General features: G+C 33.5%; 1 pseudogene; it reads right to left on the bottom strand.

The window, feature by feature from the left end:
• Positions 1–12,390: 12,390 nt before the first annotated feature.
• On the bottom strand, positions 12,391–13,300 carry LOC109679116 (olfactory receptor 5B2-like; annotated as a pseudogene).

The raw sequence follows: 13,300 nt of genomic DNA on the forward strand, positions 1-13,300 counted from the left end.
TATAAAGAACAATAGGTTCAGTAGGTTATTCATATTTACATGGTACTAATTAACATCTTGAGTGGTTCTTAAGTCTAGTGGTCTAAAATGAATTTAACTGAAATTGAGTTTAACTCAATTTGCAACTAATTATTCTCTGCTTTGGCTCATTCTCAGTCTTTGGGATATTGCTGTGAACTGAGTGATTGATTTGAAGGTAATTTCATCTACATGCTAGCCTTTCATTAAAGTTAAACAAATAAGCAAGAAAAACTCTACTTGTGAAATGATTTGTCTTTAAAACACTAAAGCAATTTAAATGAATTAACAAACATTGAATTGTATCTTAACCCTCACCTCCATTCCTTTCAGTACTAGCCCATGTATACGGGTTGGTAATGAACTTTTTATTAATTTGAAGGATTTGTAACTTGGCAACCTAGCGCAACTATGCATAGTAGATGTTTGTGCTTGGAGTATGTCAACTCGCAGACATTGAGTGAGGGTGTATCATCAGTATGGTAGACGTAGAGTTGGGTTCCTGGTAGGGATGGGTATCACACCTACCATTTACCACCTAACTTAACCACTGGTTACTGTCCTAACATACCTCCCATGATCATCATATACCCACTTGGCACAGGAAGATAGTAATGGTTTACTGTGAAATATAAACAGGATAGTACATAAAAGATAACAAAATCCTGGGAAGACAGCACAAACTGATGAATGTCACTATCTTATTATTGTTAGGAAGGGATAATGGACTTTATGTTGGTTTGATCAAAGTTGATGTGCACATGCAAGGATTCATGTAGGTGATCTTGAAGTCTAAAACTTTCTCCTACACAGATTTTACTGTCCCATGCTATGTATCCTTATTCTTTTCACAGTGATATGACTGCTCCTTCTACAATTGCTTGTGGTCCATTCTTTTCAAAAATTTCCTTCTTTAAATAAATAACTTGGGTTAGATGAAATAGATCATTATTCTTAAATTCATTCTGTCTCTCACTACTATCACACCTTCTCTAAATTTCAGAGACTGAGAGTTAAAATTTCCAAGTTATGGGCAGTCTTCAGCTCAGAGGCTATTATGGTGGCAAGTTCTATGTTACAAAATATTTTCTTTGAATCTTTTCTTGTGTTGATGTTAACTGTATTTAAGACTTCTTTTTGGCCTGAAACCTTTGGGAGGATATCCACCCTAAACTACTATTCCTTACCATCATTCTCCAAAATCTTTGGCAACTTCAATTTATGATCCTGCCCTTGTTGATACTGTGGTTGCCAATCTTAAAATACTTGGTAACATTTAGCATAAAGCCAATAATTAAAAATTATATATATAATTTTATTAACAATAAAATTTACATAAAAATTTTTATTAAAATATGCATATTTATAGTATTATCATCTTTATCAATAAGAGAACTCAGGATTTGAAGAGTTATGTGATGCTCTAAATTCATGAAAGTAGTATGACAAAGTTTTAAACTTCAAGAATTAAAGCCACCCACAAAGAATCAACACAAGAAAAAGTTGAAAAGGTTGAAATGCAGTTCATAGAATGCTAATTTTTCTTAACTTTTTTTTTGGTTTGAAGAGGTATCATTTTATTATTCTGTGTTTTCATTTGCCTTTTTTGTTTTTTAACTTCCAATTACATCAGATATATAGTAAAAACACTAATCATCAAAGCACCATCTATCTAATCTTATTCAGCTCACCTCACTAAGAAATATATAAAACATCTCTTTCTGGTTTCAAAAAAACTCATACTAGGTATATGTAGTCTTGTTTCTTTACATGAATTATGCCTCTTGGTAAAATGCTTATCAAATATAGACACTTACCAGTTTAGTAGAGAAAGTGCATTCAATCCAGAATAGTCAGTCTAAAATGGTAAAATCAGCCATGGAATACTATATAAGTTCTATTGGAAGAGCTATCTCAGGTAGTGATCAAAAGATCTCAACTTCTATAAAGAAAGAAAAGGTGGAGGAAAGAACTTTAATGAGGATCAACTTCTTAATCTAACATGAATTTTTTACCTGCCTTTTGAAGAATTATTTCCTTGTTGTAAGCAATGAAATATAATCATTATTTCTCTCAGTTAATTTGCAGCTTGTACTTATCAATTACAAATAAGAAAGGTCTATATAGTGCCTCATGAAGAGCTTGTCATTTAAACGTCAATGAATAGAATTTTTATCTTTGAGTGTCTTCCCTGAGCTCAGTGAAGGCTCACAGCAACCCTCAGGACAGAAGAAGTCCTGTGTATACTAACAAAATCATCGTTCAGGTGACAAGTGGTATCCAGTCATGCATGACATGCAAAGCACCCTTTCGAAAATGGCCTCATTTATGTACTATTGCATTTTCAAGGTTTATACGTGGAAATCTGGAGAGAATTACACAGACTTGAAGAGCTCTGGGGATTTCCCTTGTGAGAATATCTAAATCTTGTTCTGCTTTCCTAGTGAAGAACCAACTAACCTGCCTATAGGGATCAAGCTGGCTACCACCTTTTAAATTTTAATTTATTTTTAACTCAGTTCAATTCTTCTGTTTGTTGATTATTTTCCTTTGGATGTATTAACCATTACTGAAAGTAGGGTGATAATATTCCCAACTATTACTGTAGCGAAGTTTGTATCTTCTATTATGTCCATGAATACATGTATGTGTGTTTGTAATATATGTAATTAGTGTTAATTGTATATGCTTAGTATTAATATATATCCTTATTATTAATTGTTATTATTTTGTCCTGGTGAACTGGTGCTTTTGCTGTTGCAGAGAGGGTTTTCTTGTCTGGTTTCATTGTGTTTAATTTAAATATTATCTTACCTATTATAACTATAACTTCTTCTGCTTTCTCTTGTATTCCATTTACATGGAATAGCTTATTTCAATGCTTTATATCCACTCTATGTCTATCATAGAGGTGAAATGAATTTTTGTAAGCATATGTATGCACTTTGGTCTTACACTGCTTCATTATATGCCTTTCAATTACAATATTTAATTCATTTATATTCAAGATAATTACCTGTAGGTAAGGTCTTCATATACACATTTGATACTTTGCTTACAAACTTGTTACAGTTCCTTTAGTGATTTCTCATTCTCTTTTGGTACCTTACCAATTAAGTAATTTATGTTCATAGAAATTTTTAATCCTTTCTTCATTATGTTTTCTTTGTGTATTCTAGACCTTTCTTTCCTAATTTTGTGAAAACATGAGGCTTACAAAAACCTTTTAATATTCATGATATATTTTAGAATTTATCACAAACTAAGAACATTGTAAAGAACAGAAGCAAACTTGAAGATAAAATGGAAATTAAAGGAAAAACTGAAGTGCTATTAGTCAAATAACCCAAGACCTGGGAAAGGAATATGCAAGAACTCACCTACTCCATCAAAAGACCAAACCTGAGAATCATGCACATTGAAGAAGAGGTACAAGCAAAAGGGATTCATAACATATTTAACAAAATAATAACAGAAAATTTCCCATATCTAGAAAAAGTTATGCCCATTCAAGTACCAGAAGTTTTCAGGACACCAAACAGACTTGGCCAAAATAGAACTATGCCATGACATATTATCACTAAAAAAACAAGCACACAGAATAGAGAAAGAATACTGAAGGCTGTAAGAGAGAAAAAAAACAAATAAAATACAAAGATAAACCCATCAAAATCACAGCAGATTTCTCAGCGGAAACCTTAAAAGCAAGAAGAGCATAGAGTGAGGGACTCTGGGCACTGAATGAAAATAATTTCAACTTTAGCATACTCTACACAGCAAAACTATAATTCAAAATAGATGGAGCAATAAAAGTCTTCTATGATAAGCAAAAACTAAAACAATATATGACCATCAAGCCACCACTACATAAGACTCTTCAGGAATTCTGCACACAGAAAATGAAAGGACAGACAATACCAAACCACAAGAGAAGAAAAGGCAAGAAAGTAGAGACTAACATTGATTCAGCTACACACAATCAAACACTTAAACAACAAAAAACAACTAAATGATAGGAATCACCACATACATATCAATACTAACACTGAATGTTAACAGATTTAACTCCTCCATCAACAGACACCATGTGGGAAACTGGATTACAAAGCAAAATCCAACAATGTGTTGTTTCCAGGAGACCCATCTCATTCACAAAAACAAGCACTGGCTTAGGGTAAAAAGCTGGAAGAAGATTTACCAAGCAAATGGCCCCCCAAAACAGGCAGGAATAGCAATACTTATTTCAGACAAAGTAGACTTTGAACTTACATTGATCAAATGAGATAAAGAAGGATATTCCCTACTAATGAAAGGTGAGATACAGCAAAAGGAAATAACAATTATCAACCTATATGCACCTAATGTCCGTGCACCCAATTTCATCATACATACTCTGAAAGACCTAAAAGCATATCTAGACTCCAACACAGTGCTAGTGGGAGACTTTAATTTCCCCTATCACCAATAGATAGGTCATCCAAACAAAAAATCAACAAAGAAATTCTAGAGCTAAATCACACCATAGATCAAATACACCTAGCTGATGTTTACAGAATATTTCATCCAACTTCTGAATAATACACATTCTTCTCAGCAGCCCATGGAACTTTCTCCAAAATTAGGGCATAAAGCAAGCCTAAGAAAATACAAATAATCCCATGTACTCTATCTGATCACAATGCATTAAAACTAGAACTCAACAACTAAAACAACAGTAGAAAACATGCAAACAATTAGAAGCTGACCAACACATTGCTCATTGTTCAGTGGGTCAGTGATGAAATAAAAGAGGATATTAAAAGGTTCCTGGAAGTTAATGAAAATGAAAACACAACCTACAAGAACCTAGGGACACAGCAAAGGGAGACCTAAGAGGACAGTTTATAGCCATGAGTGCATATATTAAATGGACAGAAAGATCTCAAATCAATGACCTAATGGTACATCTCAAACTCCTAGAAAAGCAAGAACAAGCAAATCCCAAAACAAGTGGAAGGAGAGAAATAATTAAAATAAGGGCCAAAATTATTGAAATAGAAACAAAAAAAATCATACAAAGAATCAGCGAAACAAAACACTCGTTCTTTGAAAAAATAAACATGAATGAAAGATGCCCAGAAAACCTGACTAAAATGAGGACAGAAAAAACCCAAATAAGTAAAATCAGAAATGCAAAAGGAGAGATAACAAACACCATGGAAATCCAGGAAATCTTCAGAGACTCATTTGAGAACCTATATTCTAATACATTTTAAAATCTTGAAGAAATGGACAAATTTCTAAATACTTATGACCATCCAAAATTGAATCAAGAGGATATCAATCACCTGAATAAATGTATAACACAAAATGAAATTGAAGAAGCAATAAAGAGTCTCTCAAAAAGAAAAGTCTGAGACCTGATGGATACTCTGCTGAATTCTATCAGTACTTTAAAGAAGAACTAGTCCAAAGTCTCCTTAAACTTTTCCATGAAATAGAAAGGGACACTGCCTAACTCAATCCCAAAACCAGACAAAGACACCTCCAAAAAGCAAAACTATAGGCCAATCACCTTAATGTACATCGATGCAAAAATCCTCAATAAAATAATGGTACACTAAATACAACAATATATCAGAAAGATCATTCACCACAACCAAGTCAACATCATCCCAGTGATGCAGGGGTGGTTCAACATACACAAATCTATAAATGTAATACAACACATTAATAGAAGCAAAGACGAAAACCACTTGATCATCTCAATGTATGTAGAAAAAGCCTTTGTTAAGATCCAATACCACTTCATGATAAAACCTCTAAGAAAACTAGGAACAGAAGGAATGTACCTCAACAGTGTAAAGGCTATATATGACAAATTTATAGCCAACATGATACTTAATGGCGAAAATCTGAAACCATTTGCCCTAAAATCAGGAATGAGAAAAGGGTGCCACTATCCCCACTCCTATTCAATATAGTCTGGAATTCCTAGCTAGAGTAATTAGGCAAGAAGTAGAAATAAAAGGAATGCAAATAGGTAAAGAAATTGTCAAAATATCCCTATTTGCAGATGACATGATCCTATATCTTAAAGACCCCAAAAAACTCTACCCAAAAACTCCTAGGTAATATAAACAGCTACAACAAGGTGGCAGGATACAAAATCAGCTTACAAAAAATCACTAGCTTTTCTATACACCAACAATGAATAAATTGAGAAAGAATATATGGAAACAATTCTATTCATAATAGCCTCAAAAAAATCAAATACCTAGTAGTAAACTTAACAAAGGATGTGAATGACTTCTACAAGGAGAACTACAAACCCATGAAGAAAGAGATTGAGTAAGTCTACAGAATTTGGAAAGATCTCCCATACTAGTGTCAATTCAAAATGGATCAAGGACCTTAGTATCAGACCCAAAACTCTGAAGTTAGTACAGGAAAGAGCAGGGAATACTATGGAAGTAATAGGTATAGGAAAGCACTTCCTCAAAAGAACCCCATCAACTCAGCAACTAAGAGAAAGGATGGATAAATGGGACTTCATTGAATTAAAAAGCTCCTGCATAAAAAAAGGAAATGCTCTCTAAACTGAAGAGAACACCCATAGAGTAGGAGGAAATAATTGCCAGCTATACATTAGACAAAGGACTGATAACCAGAATATATAGGGAACTCAAAAACCTAAACTCTCCCAAAATCAATGAACCAATAAAGAAATGGTTCTTTACTGAACTGAGCAGAACTTTCTCAAAAGAAGAAATTCAAATGGCCAAAAAACACATGAAAAATTGCTCACCATCTCTTGCCATAAAGGAAATACAAATCAAAACCACACTAAGTTTCCACCTTACCCTTGTTAGAATAGCTACCAATTAAAACACCAAGAAAAAACGGGTGTTGGTGAGGATGTGGGAAAAAGGAACCCTTGTACACTGTTGGTGGGAATGCAAGCTAGTGTGGCCACTCTGGAGTGGCTTCTTGAAAATCTAAACAAAAATCTACCATATGATCCAGCAATCCTACTCCTAGGGTTATGCCCACAGAAATGTCACACAGGTTACTCCAGAGGCACCTGCACACCCATGTTTATTGCAGCACTATTCACAATAGCCAAATTATGGAAACAGCCAAGATGCCCCACTACTGACAAATGGATATAACTCAGTGGTAGCTCACTTGCCTACTATGTGTGAGACCCTGGGTTCAATCAAAGAAAAAAAGGGGACTGGTGGCCATGGTTCAAGTGGTAGAGTACTTGCCCAGCAAGTGAAAGGTCCTGAGTTCAATCTCAAGTACCATAAAAATATCAAATATAAAAATTGAAAATTAACCTACAATAAAATTAACTCTGTGGGAAAAATAATGGGTTTTATTATGATATTTTCATACATAATATTGCTGCAGTTGTTGTAGGTCTATAATCCACATATGAGGGAGAACATGTAGATTTTGGCCTTCTGAGCCTGACTAACTTTGCTTTAGATGATGTTCTCCAGTTACATCCATTTACCTGGGAATGACAAAATTTCATTCTTCTTTGTGGCTGTGTAAAATTCCATTGTGTATAAATACCACATTTTCTTAATCTATTCATCAGTAACCACATTTCCTTTATCCATTCATTCATTGATGGATACCTTGGCTGATTCTACAACTTTGATATTGTCAATCGTTGCACAATAAACTTGGGTATGCAAATATATCTAGTGTATGGTTACTTTGATTCCATAAGAAACATACCCACGAATATGAAAGCCATATCATATGGTAGTCCTATTTTATTCTTTTGAGAAAACTCCATAATAGTATCAATAGTGTCTTCACTGGTTTCATTCCAACCAACAGTGTATAGGGTTCCACATTTTCTCCACATCTTTTCCAGCATTTGTTGCTTTTTACTTTCTTGAACATGACCATCTGTCTGTGGTGAGATGATGGAAGTTCAATGCAATTTTGACATACATTTACCCCATGGGTAAGGATATTCAACATTTGTTTCATGCATTTTCTGGCCATTTGTACTGATTCTTTTGGGAACCATCTAATATATTTGCTCATTTATTGATTGAATTAGTTTTCCTTGAATTTTTTTTACAGTTCTTTATTTTTTGTTTTGAATCCCAAATCCTTATTAGGTGGATAGCTAGCATCAATTTTTCACATTCAGTAGCCTGCTTCTTCACTTTGGCAATGATTTCCCTTGCTACTCAGAAGCATTTTAATTTGCTCATTCCCTTATGTCAATTTTTGCTATGTAAGCGTCTATGGTGGTGTTTTCCTAAAGTTTCTAGTAGTAGTTTCAACATTTTCACTTTTATCTTGAGATTTTCCATGCATTTTGGATTGACTTTTGTACAGGGTGAGAGATAGGCTTTTAGTTTCATCTTATACACAGGGATATCCAGTATTCCCAGCAACAGTTCTTGAAGAGCCGTCTTTTTTTCCAGTGAATATTCAGGGACCCTTGTGGAGAATCAGATGGTTGCAGTTGAGTGGGATTATTTCTTGGTATTTATTCTATTCTATTTGTCTTCTTGTCCTTTTTTGTGATCATACCCGCTATCACTGTTACCATGACTCTCTAATATAATTTAAAGTCCAGTACTGTGATATGTTCCTCATTGTGCTTTATGGTGAACATAGCTTTTGTTATGTGGAATCTTTTGTGTTTCTATATTTCTATGAAGAATGTCATTTGAATTTTGATGGGGATTACATTGAGTCAGTAGACACCTTTCAGTAGTGTAGCCATTTTCACAATGTTCTGTCATTCCATGAACAATGAGGGCTTTCCAACTTCTAGAGCCTTCTTCAATTTAATTTTCAGGGTGTAATACTTTTCATTGTAGTGGTTTTTCACCTCCTTGGTTAGATTTGTTCAAAATATCCCTTGAGGATATTATGAATGGAGTTGTTTTCCTGACTTTTTTCTTAGAATACTTATTATTGGTATATAGAAAGGCAGCTGATAGTTGTCTGTTTTGTATGCTATGTTGATGAAAGTGTTTATCAGATCTAAAAGTTGTCTAGTGGAATATGTGGGATATTTTAAATAGAAGATCATAATATCTGCAAATAGGGATAATTTGAATTTTTATTTCTGTATTTGTATCCCTTTTATTTCTTTTTCTTCCCTTATTTCTCTTGCAAAGAAATCAAGCTTGATCTGTGAGCTTTTCTTCATTGGGAGACTCTTTATTACTGCTTTAAATTTATTTCTCACATTAGATATGTTTATGTTATTTATCAATGTGGTTTAATTTTAGTAGGCTACATGAGCCTAGAAATTTATTTTTTTCTTGTAGACTTTTCAATTTATTGCAGATTATGCTTTCAAAATATTACAAATGCTTCTCTGGATTTCAGTGATATCTGCTATATTATTAACTTTTTCATCTTTGATCACAGTAATTTTCATCTTGTCTCTTCATATTCTTATTGGCTCAGAGCTTTTCTATTTTGTTCATCTTTTCAGAGACTTGGTTTCATTGATTCATAATATGTTCTTGTAGTCTCCACTTAATCAATTTGCTCACATATTTATTATTTCATTCCATTTAAATCTTTAGATTTGACTTATTCTTGTGTATCTAATGCGTCAATGGGGTATTTACTTTAGATCTATATGACTTTTAAAATGTAGATAATCATTTTTGTAAACTCCTGTCTTAGACTGTCTTTTTGTATCCCAAAGCATTCTCTAAAGTGTGTTCATTTTCATTTTCAGATGTATTCCAATGGGTTATCTAAAATTGCACTTTCATTTTGTTTTTATTCTGAAAGTGTCTAAGAAGGCCTAAATTCAAAAGAATTTAAGATGTCCAATAATTACATGAAAAATATTTGACATCATGACCCTCAGGGAATGCAAATGAAACTACATTAATATTTCATCTCATTATACTTCAAATAACTATCAACAAGAATACAAGAAACCATAAATATTTGTGAGCATGAGGGGAGAATACAAACTCATACATACTCTTGAAGGTACTGTAAATTAATATGCTAACTATGGAAATAATTAAGAAGGCTCCTCAAGAAATTCCAAATAGAACTTCCATGTTATCCAGCTAACAACTTCTGGACACACTAAAGAGAATCAAAGTCAGTTTACTACAGAAATAACTACATATTCATGTTTATCATTGCAGTATCCACAACAGCTTAGCTATAGAATTTGCTTATCTATGCATAAGTGGATGAATGGATAAAGAAATATGATAAATATATAAAATGCAGTATTATTTAGTTATAAAGAAGAATAAAATTAAGTCATTTGCCGAAAAATGTATGGAACTGGAGTTTATCATGTGAAACATAATAAGGAAATTTCAGAAAGAGAGCTGGCACATTTTTTCTCATATTTGGAATTTAATGGGAAAATGACATGAAAGTGAAAGGGGTATTTTTGGAATACAGTAGGGAAAATGAGAGGCCAATTAAGGACAAGAAAGGATAGTGGATGAGCTGTATGTTATGAAACTAGGTTTCATGCATGTAGGAAAATGACATAATGAAACCTATCACTTTGTAAAGTTAATATATTCTAATAAAACATTAAAATAATAAATTTACAAATATGTATGCTTAAGAAATGCCAACAACAGTTGGAAGACGGAGAATGGGTATACCAGTAGTCTTTATCCTACACAATGACAAGGCTACTGAAGTGACTCTAGTGAGCTGCAGATAGAACACACACACAGAAATGATCATGAATTGGACTTTCAGGGTCTGAGGGAGGCACAACAGTGAACAGTGTAGTTTAAAACTGGATGATTTGTGAAATATTTGTACCATAGCACTTTGACTCAGTCTCTTTTTCTGCCAACCAACTATCAATACACTCTAACATCCATATATCCTTTCCCATTCTAGCAGAAGGGATTGTGTTATACTGAGGCATGAAGTGGGAAGTCTCTCACTTACTGAAAATGAATAAGGTTTAATATTCCAAGGGAAATAAAATAAGCTTTGAAAAATTGAAATTAGAACAATATGCCCCAGAAAACATAAAGAAGATTATTAACATTTTATTTAACATATTTAATTAACATATTTGATTTTTTAAAATTTATATATTATTTTCCAAAAAATATGGAAGTTTGATTACTAAGATTCCTACAAACAAGAAAAAATGTTTTTCATGCATTTTTCTGGTATTATCAATATTTTACCCTTTGAAGATTAAAACATATCAAAATGGCTAAAGAATAAACATTAATTTCTAGCAAATGTTGTATATATATATATATATGACCTTATATACATATATAGTTAAAATATGCAACAAAGCATCACATATTTTCATTTAAATCATATCATGGAATTTTGTGTGACAATAGTTTTCTAAGAATAATAAAGAAAAAATTTGAAAATATCATATATAAATCTGTATTCTAATATTTCAACTAAAATAAATTATGTTTGTTAAACACTAGTGTGGTAGGGTTCCAGGGTAGACATAACCAAGATGATAATGTATAGACCTATAAAAAGAGATTAGTTTTGGTTATGGGCTCATGTAATTAAGGAAGCTGAGAAGTGCTGGGATATGCTTCTGCAAGTTGCAAAATGAGGATGATTGGGAGTGTAATTCACTCTGATTTCAGAGACCTAGTAATAGGGCATGTGGTGAGGTGTGATAAATGTATGTCTAAAAGACTTTATGCCTGATATATAGTAGCTCTGATGTCCAGGAGTGAGAGAAAGGGATCTTTTAGTAAAAAGAGAAAGAGAGAGATTTTTTTCCATTTCCAGAACTTTTGTTATAGTTGGACAAGCTTCATTGGATTGGTTGATAACCAAACCCATTGATAAAGAAAGATACTCTTTTGTACTTGTACTGAATTGAATAGAAGTCTCTTTTAGAAGTATCCTCACATACAAATAGAGAGAAAATATTTTAACTATACTAGGTGTATGGGTAACTCCACATCCAGTTAAATTAATATATAAAAGCAACCATAAGAAATAGCTACACCACATTTTATACCATCAAATTTTCCACATCTACTTGCATTTTTCTTCACTGGATGCCTGCTTACATTTCAACTGTTCTTGGACTTCTTTATGTTGCATATATATTTGCATTGATGTATCATGGAAAAATGCATGGAAATGATCAAATTTATCAATATCATTAATACAGTTTAGGAAAAACTAACTTGAAGCTATCATAAGTATTCTCAGTGAAATGTTATGTTTCTGATATAATGTTCCAATAATTTCCAGACAACTGTCTATGGCAGTGGTAAGTACATCACTTTAGCATTTGAACTAGTATGGATTTTAAAACAGGACTCAAGACATGGAGAAGATCTAGAAGAATGAACCTCACTGTTGTGCATCCCATAAGTTAAAGTCAAAACCATAAGATTATTTTGTCTTGAAAAGAATCTTTTTGAATGCACTCTTAACCTTCTTGTTCCTCAGACTGTAGACCACAGGGTTCAGCATGGGGATGATAATAGTATAAAACACAGATGCGATTTTGTCAGTATCCATGGAGTGACTTGGACTGGGCTGTAAGTACATGAAGATAATAGTTGCATAGAAAATTAAAGCAGCAGTGAAGTGGGAGGCACAGGTGGATACAGCTTTGTGATGTCCTGCAGTGGAGCGCATCTTCACAATGGAGATAAAAATGAACAGGTAGGACACCCAAATAACCATATTAGCAAAAAATATATTGAAACTTCCTACAGAAATAAGAATGAGCTCATTAAGATGTCTATCAGAGCAAGAGAGATCCATGACTGCTGGAAGATCACAGAAAAAATGATGGACCACATTGGGCATACAGAAAGAGAGACTGAATGTGTTTCCAGCGTTGATGGAGGCATTCAAGAAACCACAGACATAGGACCCCATGACAAAACAGAAATACACACTTGTTGTCATGGTGGTGATGTAACATAGGGGCTTGCACACTGCTGCATAGTGATCCTAGGCCATTGAAACCAAGAGGTAATTTTCTGCAGTAGCAAAAGCTGAGAAAAAGAACATCTGAGCAACACAAACATTGTAGGTCATGACCTTGTTTTCCATAATGAGTCCAGCCAAGACCTTTGGAGTGACAGCTGAAGAGTTACAAAAATCCATGACAGACAGATTGCCAAGGAAAAAGTACATGGGAGTGTGGAAATGAATATCCAAGAGAATCAAGAGTTCTTCCCCAGGTTGCCAACCAGGGTGATGAGGAAAGTTATAATGAGGGCAACCTGTAGGTGTGGATCACTTGTCAGTCCCAAAAGAGGAATTGTGTCACTTTGGTCCTATTCTCCAT

Source organism: Castor canadensis, chromosome 1 (genome assembly GCF_047511655.1).
Source record: "Castor canadensis chromosome 1, mCasCan1.hap1v2, whole genome shotgun sequence".
NCBI lineage: Eukaryota > Metazoa > Chordata > Mammalia > Rodentia > Castoridae > Castor > Castor canadensis.